Source organism: Patagioenas fasciata, unplaced genomic scaffold, assembly GCF_037038585.1.
Source record: "Patagioenas fasciata isolate bPatFas1 unplaced genomic scaffold, bPatFas1.hap1 Unplaced_140, whole genome shotgun sequence".
NCBI classification, from domain to species: Eukaryota; Metazoa; Chordata; class Aves; order Columbiformes; family Columbidae; genus Patagioenas; species Patagioenas fasciata.
Genome location: NW_027288556.1, coordinates 127,752 through 139,849, shown reverse-complemented (window position 1 = coordinate 139,849; position 12,098 = coordinate 127,752). Strand labels below are relative to the sequence as shown.

Sequence of the window (12,098 nt, the reverse complement as noted above, 5' to 3'; positions counted from 1 at the left end):
GCTGCCTGTTAAGGACAAGAAAAACAAACTTGTGACGGACCATTACTTAAAATCCAAGGCCCAGGAAGCAATCTAATGTACATTGAAACGCGGGCCACGAGACAGTGGAAGTGCCACGAGCTGAGACTGAAGGGACAGAGGATGAATTTCCAAAGAAGTTTAGGTTTCGATGTCAAAACGGAAAATTCTACGTCATTAAAATATAATGCAAAAGTCAGTGTAAAATCAAGTAAGGCAACGACTCCAAATGAACTCCCAGGCGCTTCAGTCACTCAGGAGATCAAAAATGCGGATCATTTCTCACCTGCCCACCTCCCAAACCCCAGCCTATGTCCCCTGCTTCCAGCTTACCTGAGCCCAGATTAAAGGAGGATTTCAGAGGCCATGCCAAGTTCTGCTGCTCCTCGTTCGGGTTGCCAGTCTTCCTCCTCGCTCTGGAATTGCAGGTCAACCGCCTTCCTGTTCTTCTTTGATTGACGCTGAGCTGCCGCGTTACCCGCTGCCGTCTGAGCGGATCTCGGGGAGCCTCTGGAACCGCCAGAGCGCTCCCCCCACCAACATTCTCTTGCCTTGTTTTCGGGGTTCCTCTTCACCAGCTGAGGCGCCCTCCCACCCCCCGCCGCCCTCTTACCTTTTTCTAGAGGTCTCTTGAGCCACCAGCAAGCTCCCCCGCACCTTCCCTCAGCGATCTTGGCCCGCCAGAGGCCTGCCCCTCGTCAGCCTCCTCCCCTTTTCCTGGGTGCTGCTTGAACCACTGGTGGGCTCCCCTCCACCATCCTCTCGTCCTTTGTAGGGGAGTCTCGTGACTCACCAGAGCGCTCTCCGCCGTTGCCTTGCTGGGGTTATTGACACCGCTTGACTTGCCAGAGCGCTCCCCCTCGCAGTTCTCTTGTTGGATTTCTTGGGACCTTTTGAACCATTGGAACAACGGGAATGCTCCCCCCCACTGTGACCTTGCCTTTCTTCAGTGCGATCTTGACGTGCTGGAGCACTTCCCCGCGCCGTCCTCTTGCCTTTTACTGGGGAGTCTCTTGAATATCCACAGCACTCCCCCCTGCCATCCTTTACCAGATTTTTTGACACTTCTTGACATCTCGGAGTGCTCTCACTCACCCTTGTCTTGCCTATTTTCAGGGCGCTCCTGTCCCGCTGGATGCTCCTCCCTGCTGTCCTATTGCCAGATTGAGAATTCTCGACCTGTCCCAGCGCTACCCCACCGTCCTTCTGCCTTCTACCTGGGAAGTCACTTGAAGAACTGGAGCACTCCCCCCTGCTGTCCTCTTGCCTTTCTTCACTGAGATTTTGGCCTGCCAGAGCACTCCTCCCTGTTGTCCTCTCACTGGATTTCTTGGGACCTCTTGACCCACTGGGTTTCTCCTCCCGCTGTCCTTTTGCCTTTCTTTAGTACAATCTCAGCCTGCTGGAGCGCTCCCCCTCGCCGTCCTCCTGCTGGATTTCTTGGAACCTCTTGACCCATTAGGGCGTTCCCCCTGCCACCCTCTTGTGTTTTCTGGGGGAGTCTTGTGACCAACCAGAGTGCTCCCCCCCACCATCTTCTTCCCCTTTTCCTGGGTGCTTCTTGATCCACCAGAGTGCTCTCAAAGCTGCCTGTTACCATCCTCTAACCATTCTCTTGCCTTTTTTTGGGGGAATCTTGTGACTCACCGGAGCGTTTTCCACCATTGTCTTGCTGGATTTCTTGACACCGCTTGACCTGTTGGAGCGCTCTCCCTCACAGTTCTCTTGCTGGATATCTTGGGACCTCTTGAACCACTGGAGAGCTCCCACCTGCCACCTTCTTACCGCATTTATCGAGACTTCCTGATCTGCTGGATTGCTCTCCCCACCGGCCTTCCTCTTGCACTTTTTGGGGGAGTCTTCTTGACACGTCCGAGTGCTCTCCCTCACCCTTGTCTTGCCTCTAGTCAGGGCGCTCTTCTCCCGCTGGAACGCTCCTCCCCGCCATCCTATTGCCAGACTGAGAATTCTTGACATGCCGCAGTCCTGCCCCGCCATGCTCCTGCCTTCTGCCTGGGAAGTCACTTGAAGAACTGGAGCGCTCTCCCCCGCTGTCCTCTTGCCTTTCCTCAGTGGGATTTTGGCCTGCTAAAGAGCTCCTCCCTGTCGTCCTCTTGCTGGATTTCTCGGTACCTCTTGACCCACTGGGTCTCTCCTCCTGCCGTCCTTTTGCCTTTCCTTAGTACATTCTTGGTCTGCTGGAGTGCTCCCCCCCACCATCCTCTTGCTGGATTTCTCGGGACCCCTTGTCCCATATAGGACATTCCCCCCCACCACCATCCTGTTGTGTTTTTTAGGAGAGTCTTGTGATCGACCAGAGCGCTCCCCCCTTGACATCCTCTTCCCCTTTTTCTGGGTGACTTTTGAACCACTGGTGAACTCTCCCCCATCATCCTCTTGCCACATATATTGAGACTTGTTGATCCGCCAGAGCGCTTCCCCCACTGTCCTCTTGCCAGATTTACTGATACCTCTTGTCCTGTCAGAGCGCTCCCTCTCGCAGTCCTCTTTGTTCAGTTTGTAGGGTAGGAGGGGGGATCTCTGATTACAGAAAGGTCCCTTTGTTCTAGGAGACATTCCCTTGCTCCATGCTTCAGGTTGCCCATCTTCCCTCTCATTTTCAATATGCACGTCCATCACCTTCCTCCTCTTCTTTCTTGATCCCTCGACTCCCGGATGAACTCAAATCCTCTTTCTTGATCACTCTTTCTCGTAAGTTCACAACCTTACTTTCCTTTCTTGCTTTCGCCTTTGTGAGCTGCTCCACCCAAACCGAAATGCCCTGAAGACAGAAATACACCCACCCCAAGCCCGTACAGTCACATAGGGGGTGAGTCCGCTCGCTGACGCATCCCCACATCCCACAGCAAGCCCACCTTGCCTTGGCCCCGGCCCCCCGCACAGGCCTTCCCACCAACCCAGCCCCTCCGGAGCAGCACAGTTTCCCAGCATGCACCCCACAAAGACTTTCTTTGCCAGTCACCCCTGGCACTTACAACAACACACCACACCAGCATCAAGAGCCCTGGGAGTGGAGAGCTGGCCAGGCCCTCACCCCGGCAGGATCCTCTTCCCCCTCCTTTAGCTGATGGCAGACAGACAAGACACCTCCCAAGAGGTGTCCAGCCCTCTCTCTCAACCACTCATGAGTACAAAAGCCCAGCCTCTACTCACCCACCCCGCCTCCCAAAACCCCACCAGCAGCCCCTGGTCCCAGCTGAACAGCAGCCAGTGCTGAAGATCTGGCTCGTGTTGTCGGACACAACCTTCCCATGGATGTCTGGGCCCCTGAGCAGTTTCCAGGGGTGGGAGGGCGCAGTCCTGATTACAGGGAGGTCCCTGTCCCAAGGGGGACATTTTCTTCCTCCTCACTCCTGACTCGCAGCTCCATCACCTTCCTCCTCTTCTTTCTTGATCCCTCCTGACTCGCAGCTCTACCACCGTCATCTTCTTTCTTGATCCCTGTTGACTTGCAGATGCACTCCAATCCTCTTTCTTGATCGCTCTTCCTCGTAGGTTCACCACCTTCCTCTTCCTTCTTGCTTTCGCCTTTGCGAGCTGCTCCACCCGAACAGAGATGCACAGAAAACAAAAATATACCCACCCCAGGCCCGTACAGTCACACGAGGGGGCGAGTCCGGTCGCTGACGCATCCCCACACCCCACCACAAGGCCACCTTGCCTTGGCCCCGGCCCCCCGCACAGGCCTTCCCACCAACCCAGCCCCTCCGTAGCAGCACAGTTTCCCAGCATGCACCCCACAAAGACTTTCTTTGCCAGTCACCCCTGGCACTTACAGCAACACACCACACCAGCATCAAGAGCCCTGGGAGTGGAGAGCTGGCCAGGCCCTCACCCCGGCAGGATCCTCTTCCCCCTCCTTTACCTGCTGGCAGACAGACACCTCCCAAGGGATGACCACCCTGCTCCCTTAACTGCTCCCAAGTCCAAGAGCCCAGCCCCTGCTCACCACCCCCACCTCCCAAAACACAGCCAACAGCCCCTGCTCCCATTTTACCACTTTACCCCCGAGCACGGTTTCTAGGGGTGGGAGGGGGACGCACTAATCACAGATCGTTCCCTGTGCTTAAGGATACATTCTCCTTCTCGCTGGCTCAGGCTGCCCATCTTCCTCCTCACTCTTGACTCGTAGCTCCATCACCTTTCTCCTCTTTTGTCCCCTCCTGACTCACAGGTCCACCACTGTCATCTTCTTTCTTGACTCTGCTTGACTCACAGCTGCGCTCCAATCCTCTTTCGTGATCGCTCTTCTGTGTCAGTACACGGAAGACCGGGCACATGAGAAACTGCAAGAGTCAACAGCATGAGAACAAGCATTAGTGGAAAAATACAAGAACAAAGGACTGTATGCTATGTGATACATCAAGGACAGAGGAGTTGATACAGGATTGATGCATCAAGGACAGAGGGAGAGCTTGTGATAGACAAAAAAGGTGTTGATGGCAGTGACTTTGGTGGGAACACAAAACACATCACTTATGTAATGCCTAACTTAGCTAATCAACAAATGCTTGAGCAAGTATCATAGCGAGTATAAACACAAGCCTGAATTTGTAATAAACATCTCTCATTGCACCTTAAAAGAGAGTCCGTACCGCATTCGCTACAAATGGCGCCCTGGAACAGGGACTTTCAGTGTGCCTATAAAGGCAGTAGCCGCTCTGGTAGCGAAGCCCAATCGAACCAGGAAACAGGACCGGGAACCAGGACAGTGCGCGCCCACCACCAACGAAAGGTGAGCGATTGGGAACCATGGGAGGGAAGCTATCCCTTAAGCAAAGACAAACCCTGGATGTCCTTCAACATGCGCTACAAACGCAAAATCAGGATGTATCAGGGGTCTGATTGGTGAGTTTATTACAATGGATTGCTAATCATGTGCTAGACTTTCCTACAACTGGTACATTTCAGTTGGAGACATGGCACAAAGATGAATGAGAATTATATGAATAGGTAACGACTGGAGATAAAGCTGCTTGCAAATATTCATCTACTTGGGGAAAAATTATGACTACTAAGATACAGGATACAGGACTGATACATCAGGGACAGAGGGACAGCTTACTATAGAAAAAAATGCGTATATGGCAGTTACTTCACTCATGTAATGTCTAACTTAGCTAAAGAGCAAATGCTTGAGCAAGCATCATAGCGAGTATAAATGCAAACCTGAGTTTGTAATAAATGTCTCTCATGGCACCTTACCGTGAGTCCACGCCAGATTCGCTACACTCTTCCTCATAGGTTCACCACCTTCCTCTCCTTCCTTGCTTTTCCTTTGCACGCTGCTCCACCTGAAGAGAAACACACAGAGGACTGAGCTACACCAGCCCAAGGGCACTACAATCAGACAGGGGCTGAGTCTGGGGGCTGACACCTCCCCACACCCCACAACGAGCCCACCTTGCCTTGGCCCCGGCCCCTCGCACATGCCTTAGAGATATCATAGCTCGGTACAAATCCCCACAGTCCTCACCTGCTGTTGGGTGCTTGCGGAGGGTCACACTCCCTGTGCCCCAGGGCACTGGCCCTACACGGCCAAGCTCGGCAGCGGGACTGTCTGGAGCTGCCGCTGGCTGGTTCTCCAGCTTTAGGGTCACCTGCAGAAGCCCGCTCTCCTCAGCTCTGCACACCCATCCAGTTGCGCCGCCCAGGCAAAGTCAGCTTCACCCTCTGCTCTACACCTCACCTGCAAACAACCAACTCTTCAACTGACAACTGTCCAAAACCCACCGACAAACTCTCCACACCTCAGCCTTTCGTTTGCAACTGCTGCCTCTAGTGCATCTCACAGACAAGCCTTCAAAATCCCCTCATCCTGCAATAACACTCCAGCACTGATCACCTGCGGGAACAACTACCACAATACCATGCAAACACCAACCAGTTCTGGCACGGAAATATCACTTTCTCCTCAAGATTCCACCCTACACCAACTGCTGACAAACACACGCTGTCCTCACCAAAGCCAAACGCTGCAACAACCAGCGACAACTCAAATTTGCGTGGGCGGTGCAAAATTGCAGGGGTGAGCTAACGCAGAGCTGGGCTTGAAAGCTGCAGAATGTACACCCTGTTGTTTAACGTGGCGAGTCACTCCCATTCTGCCTTCTCCCTGGGAGAAGCGCATGAGCAGAGGTTACTTCATGGCACGATGAGAACGGTTCGGTTCTCCGGGTCTCGGAGGGCGAGAGCGATAAATGTGATCTGTGTCGTGGCGCAGGAACTTCCCATCCACTTGCTTCTCCATTCAGTCTGGTGCTGCAAGAGAAGGAGAGAAAGAAAAAGTTAGGACCGAGTTAACAACCTCATCATCCCTGACCCCTAATCTGCAGGAATCCTAGGAGGCCTGATATAATTTTGCTCATCTCCCTGTCTTTGCTGGAATAGTTTACTGTAGAAATTTCTGTCATCAACATTCTCTTAACCGATCTGATGTGTTCATAGTTCCTAGCCCAGCATCCTTTCCTCAAAGTACCTCAGCATTTCCCTTTGAAACCACACCTTAGTGCCATCCCGTCCCAGAGCTACCTCAGCATTTCCCACTGCAGCCTCTGCGATGCCATCTCCTCCCTGAGGTACCTCAGCCTTTACCACCAAAACCTGTCTCCCTTCCGTCCTCTCCTTTAAGTCCCTCACCCTTTCCCGCCAAAGCCTCCCCCGATGTCATCCCCTCCCTGAGGTACCTCAGCCTTTCCTGTCAAAGCCTCCCCCGATATCATCCCCTCCCCGAGGTACCTCAGCCTTTCCTGTCAAAGCCTCCCCCGATATCATCCCCTCCCTGAGGTACCTCAGCCTTTCCCATCAAAGCCTCCCCCGATATCATCCCCTCCCCGAGGTACCTCAGCCTTTCCTGTCAAAGCCTCCCCCGATATCATCCCCTCCCCGAGGTACCTCAGCCTTTCCCGTCAAAGCCTCCCCCGATATCATCCCCTCCCCGAGGTACCTCAGCCTTTCCTGTCAAAGCCTCCCCCGATATCATCCCCTCCCTGAGGTACCTCAGCCTTTCCTGTCAAAGCCTCCCCCGATATCATCCCCTCCCCGAGGTACCTCAGCCTTTCCTGTCAAAGCCTCCCCCGATATCATCCCCTCCCCGAGGTACCTCAGCTTTTCCCGCCTAAGCTCCTCCCGCGCCGTCCCGCCCTCAGGTTCCTCCGCCGCTCCCTCCGTTCCCGGCCCCCCCCGCCCCTCGCGCCCCCCCTTGGCGCTCCCGACCCGCCGCTGCCCCCTCCCGCTCGCTTTCCTCCCTCTGTCCTGTGTCACTACGGGGGCTCCCCCTCCGCCCCACGGCCCCGCCCGAGCCCCGCGCAGCGCTCAGCGCGGGGCTCCCTTCCCTCACAGCCGCCCGCGTGTTTCCCCCTCGCCCCGGCCTGGGGCCGCGCTGTTGCGGCTGGCTGCCCCTCGCCTTCCTCCTTCCGAAACCAGCCCGTCTGTCACCCTCCAGCCTCGCCCCTCAGCCGGTCCCGGGCCGCCCCGTCCAGTCTCCCCGCTGTCCGCCCGCCCCTCGCTCACCGCCGGCCCCGCCGTTCCTCGCGCGCTGCTCCAGCCGCCGCACCTCCGGCACGCGCTCCGCGGCCCGCGCACTTACGCAGCGTGTCCCCGCCCATCCCGCGCAGGAGCCAATCCCGTCCGCGTCCGCCACCGGGCTGCGCCCCCCCCCCCCCCCGCCTCCGCGCCCGGCACTGGCCCCCCCTGCCCCTCGCCTCCCGTCCCGGAGCCACCGGCGGCCGCAGAGCGGCGCTGTCCGCCCGCAGGGCGGGGCCGGGTGCTTTCAGGCTGCGTCTGCCCGGGACCGAGGGCTCTGCCGCCTGCCCGGGACAGCCCGGGACCGAGGGCTCCGCCGCTGCAGCCCGTTTCGTGCCGCTTGCGCCCCCCAGGTTACACGGCTGCAGCCTTCCTGCTGGTTTAGCTCACACACCTTTCTTCTTTCTAACTGCACAGCAGTTCACACTCACAAAAGTTCGTGCTGGTTGGCATAAGAGTATCTGCATAAGAATTTACAAACATTACAAAGATATACCACAGACCACAGCTTTCTAAGCTTTCAAGTTAAAGTTCCATGTTTAAATAAAACAGACAATACCAGTAGAGCTGTGTACCTCTGTCGTCTTTGTTCAGAAAGAAGTGACAACACCAGAAAACACATTGACAGCCAGTGCTTTGAACAGTGAAGGTGGGATCTACAAAAGTCTGATTAAACTAAACAGCCTCAGGTCTTTATCAAGCTGCAGATCTGCCAGGAATGCTGAAATGCAAGAGTTTACTCCTGCAATATTCCACGATGGAACAGCCACTTCATATCAAATATAATCTCAAAGTTCCAAACCAGTACATTAAAAAGCTACCAGTAAGTATTAGAAGACCACTGCAAGATCTTATTGCTTTTTGAGTTAAATAATAATTTTTCAATAAACCAAAACCCAAACAGGTTCTCAAATCTGTTGCTTATCATCCTGTTCATTCATTAGCACTGCAGCAATCAGTTTTTATACAATGTGTCAACAGAGGCGTCTAAAAAACCCCAAACAAAACTTATTCAAGTCCACGGACACCCCCGCCCTCCTTGCCCCCCCTCACCCTGAGCCCCATGATCACCACTTGGTGCGGGAGAGGAGCACAACTCGACAGACAGAACCAGAAATCCGACTGCGGTAAGAAGGAAACATCGAGGTAGTTACAGCTTCCTTAAACATTCAAAATCTGATGTCTTCCAAAACAAAGCACATCATCCTCATCATTTAAAAAGCAAAGTTGCTTTGTACGTCTCTGATCCTCACACCAGCTGAGTGGTTCTCAAGTCCGCTGAGCTCCACTGTGCAGCCACCCCCACGTCTGTGTCGCCTTGTCTGGAGTCCCCAGTCGCGGGACAGTGAGTGGGGTTGGACTCCAGTGATAAAGAAAAACACAAAGAGTCAAATTGGAAAAGTAATTAAAACAGAAGATCTGAAAGCCAGTTTAATTTTAATAACTTATTTGTACACTGCTATAAGCATATGAAGTATGGGGGTCACGAACTCTTGCTACCACATATGTGCCTTATTACAATAAGCACAGGAAACAAGGAAGTAGCATTCCTTCTATTTTTGATGTAATTATGAGCTAATACATCTCCTGAGATGGCTTCCAGACCTGATTTAGTATCTACACTGTGTTGTACTGCAGATAAATACCTCAGGTCAGCATTAATTGAAGACAATGTGCAGAATGAGCAATATGCAGGTAAGCACAAGATCCTGGATTCCTTACAAGAGTCTACTTCTAAAATTGTCTGAAAATGCTGCAGAAATTGTAGCAGATAAACAACAGTAGCCACATTTTGTCCTATGGCATTTACATAATGTTGATCCACCTGTATTAACTTGTGCCCTTTCGGAACAGAGCTGTAAACTCAGAGTGTCCAAAGACTTCTTTCTTTTGAATAGAATACGCTTAAACTGGCTGTCTTGAACAGACTGGCTGTGCAGACTTGCAGCAGTTGAATGGAGGATGTGATTCCAGTGAATGGAGACAGAAAGAAGATCAGCACAAAAGCAGCAATGACAGACCAGAGACACCCACCTAAAGCCTACGGAGACCAAAAAAAGTCGTCGCGTGGGCTTAGCAGTTGGGGAACCAGACCAAACAGCCTGGTTATTCTCCACCAGGAGGGTCTTTATCTGGCCATGATCATGTCATCAATGGAGAAACTCACCATCATCAGACAGAGTGCAGCCGTGGGCAATGAGAGCAGCAAATCCAGCACCGACACGGTGTCAGAGTTTGTACAGACAATGAACACGCTCACGGGTCTTGTTCAATACTTTACACACTATTCTGAAAAGAGACACTGATTTAACTGTTGCACAGCACATACTGTCACTTTACACAACTTGGAGAAACAAAGCAAGCTCATAAAGTTCATACTCCATACATCAGGATAGGAGGTTACTCATAAAATGCAATCATCTCTGCCAGATACAGGCAAATGCACATATTTATTTGAAGCAAATTCCAAGTTTATACCGTCATCTCAGGTCAAATTCTGCTATCAGACACAGGACACACAGCTCAAATGCCAACAGCTCATAAGAAAGCTTCACAAGAGAATGAACTAAACATACAGCTATGGAATCAAGTGTGTTTTATCAATACGTCAAATGCAACTCTAATTCCCCTAGGCCCTCACGTTAATAGAAACCCCACAGAGTTTCTAGAAAGAATGTCCATAAAATTGACATGCGACATTACCCTCAGTGAGTCTCCTGAACCAGACGGCAGAGCAACCGACCCGCAGCAAGGACAACACAGAACAGACAGTTCTGCTGGAAACGCAAGGAACGGACTAAAAGTAACCATTCTGCATTACAGAATTAATGCATTGTGTCACTTTGTGTAGATAATTCACCCATAAAAATCAGTAAATATGAAGGCCACCCTTACTGATAAATGCCTATATGTTTGTAGTCATGTTTAATAAAACACACTTTGTGAGGGTTTTTTGGCTCAAGAAGGACACTGGATCAGTGTGCTTTGGGTTATTTCTGTAAGGAGCCATAACTCAACAGAAAGATAGCTTTAAGAAAGCGTGCAATTAGCTATTAATTGGACAAAATAAGTGTAGTTAGCACATAATAAATAGTTTTAAATGGTCTCACAAGTAGTTCATGTGATACATTTCCCTCAGGGTCTCCTGATATCTCCCATTCATTTCTATTAAACCTGCTGAAATGAAGCTGTGTGTGTTTCATTTCAGTGATCTACAGGGAATTCAAACCAACAATAACAACTTGCCGTATTATCAGAAACAGTTTCTAAAGAGTAAACACAACAATATAGGAGGGGGGAGTGGAAGAAACACCACCTGGATTCATTTTCCCATATCAATTCTTATGAAAATACCCACAATAGGATGCACTTATCAGCAAGGTATACAACTGCACATCTACACACAACATAACTGCATGTAATTGCACATTTTTGACCATATTAACTACAAATTGGGCAGCTATAAAATACGTCAGTTATACCTTCATTTACTTCCAGAAATCTCCACTGAAATTATTTTGTTGCTTAAATTACTGTATAATGTGCACTTTATTGATGTGTTATACATTAAGTATACAAACATGTTATGAAAAAACAAATCTAGTCCCAATACCTTTGTGAGTTTTAAAGGACGCCGGTGGGTAACGGTGAACAATCAACAGTCATCCGGGTAAAACACCCATGGGCAGAGCTGAAACTTGTTTTCATTGGTAGGTTGTGTTTTTCTGCAAGTTGTGTTATCATACCTACATACAGCAAATAAAGATTTGACCCAAATTACATACCTTTATGTGCATACACACACGCACATGTTTGTGTTGTACAAAGATGCACACTGTTACTGAGATGTATAGGCATTGAATGTGTCAGGTAAGTAACATGACAAGAGGCTTGAGAGGTGGGTCTGCAGGGAATTCTCTAAGTAACATATTAATGCAACAAATCTGGTGGCATAAAGCTACGGGGGAAAAAAATCCAGCGGAGAATCAGATAAATTCACGTGTTCTTTAAAGACAGCTCATGCATTCAACCAACTCCCAGGTGGGCCTGGCTGTGGAAAGGAAAGTTTGCTTGAGCACTTAGCGCCAGTGTCTGATGAGCAGACAAAACACCAACTGCAGACCGGGGACCCCCAGTTCTCAACCAGTTCATGGCTCTGAGCATCTTCTTTCCACACACTGCGGGTAACGCTTTACATCTGCAATCCCCTCCCTAAACCCATCTTGTTCCTGGCTGAGAAGATACCAGATGTGGGAACTATTGCATGATAGAAGAATTTGTGCTGTTAAATCACAGGATTCTGAGCACTGCAGATGATCACAGTGCGGTGCTGCCCTGAGAAGAAAGGACGAGTGACTCTTGGTGTTCCCTGCTGCTCACTGCCCTGATCCTGCCCACCCTCATGTTCCAGCCACTCAGACCCCGGCCAGAATGACTGAGACAGGAGGGTCTCTTAAGGATGTTTTGTTTTGTCCAGATACCTTTAATTTGCTTATATACACAGATTTCATAAGAGGAAGCACTTGATTTCACCG

At 51.1% G+C, this 12,098-nt stretch overlaps 1 long non-coding RNA gene across 1 annotated transcript; it reads right to left on the bottom strand.

Moving 5' to 3' along the window:
- LOC139826757 (uncharacterized) lies at nt 1-7,633 on the bottom strand. The gene is made up of 4 exons (XR_011736888.1): nt 7,552-7,633; nt 5,516-6,300; nt 5,245-5,333; nt 1-4,325 (listed from the first exon to the last, which is right to left on the bottom strand). It is a non-coding gene; the product is annotated as an uncharacterized lncRNA (long non-coding RNA).
- Between the last annotated feature and the right edge of the window lie 4,465 nt (nt 7,634-12,098).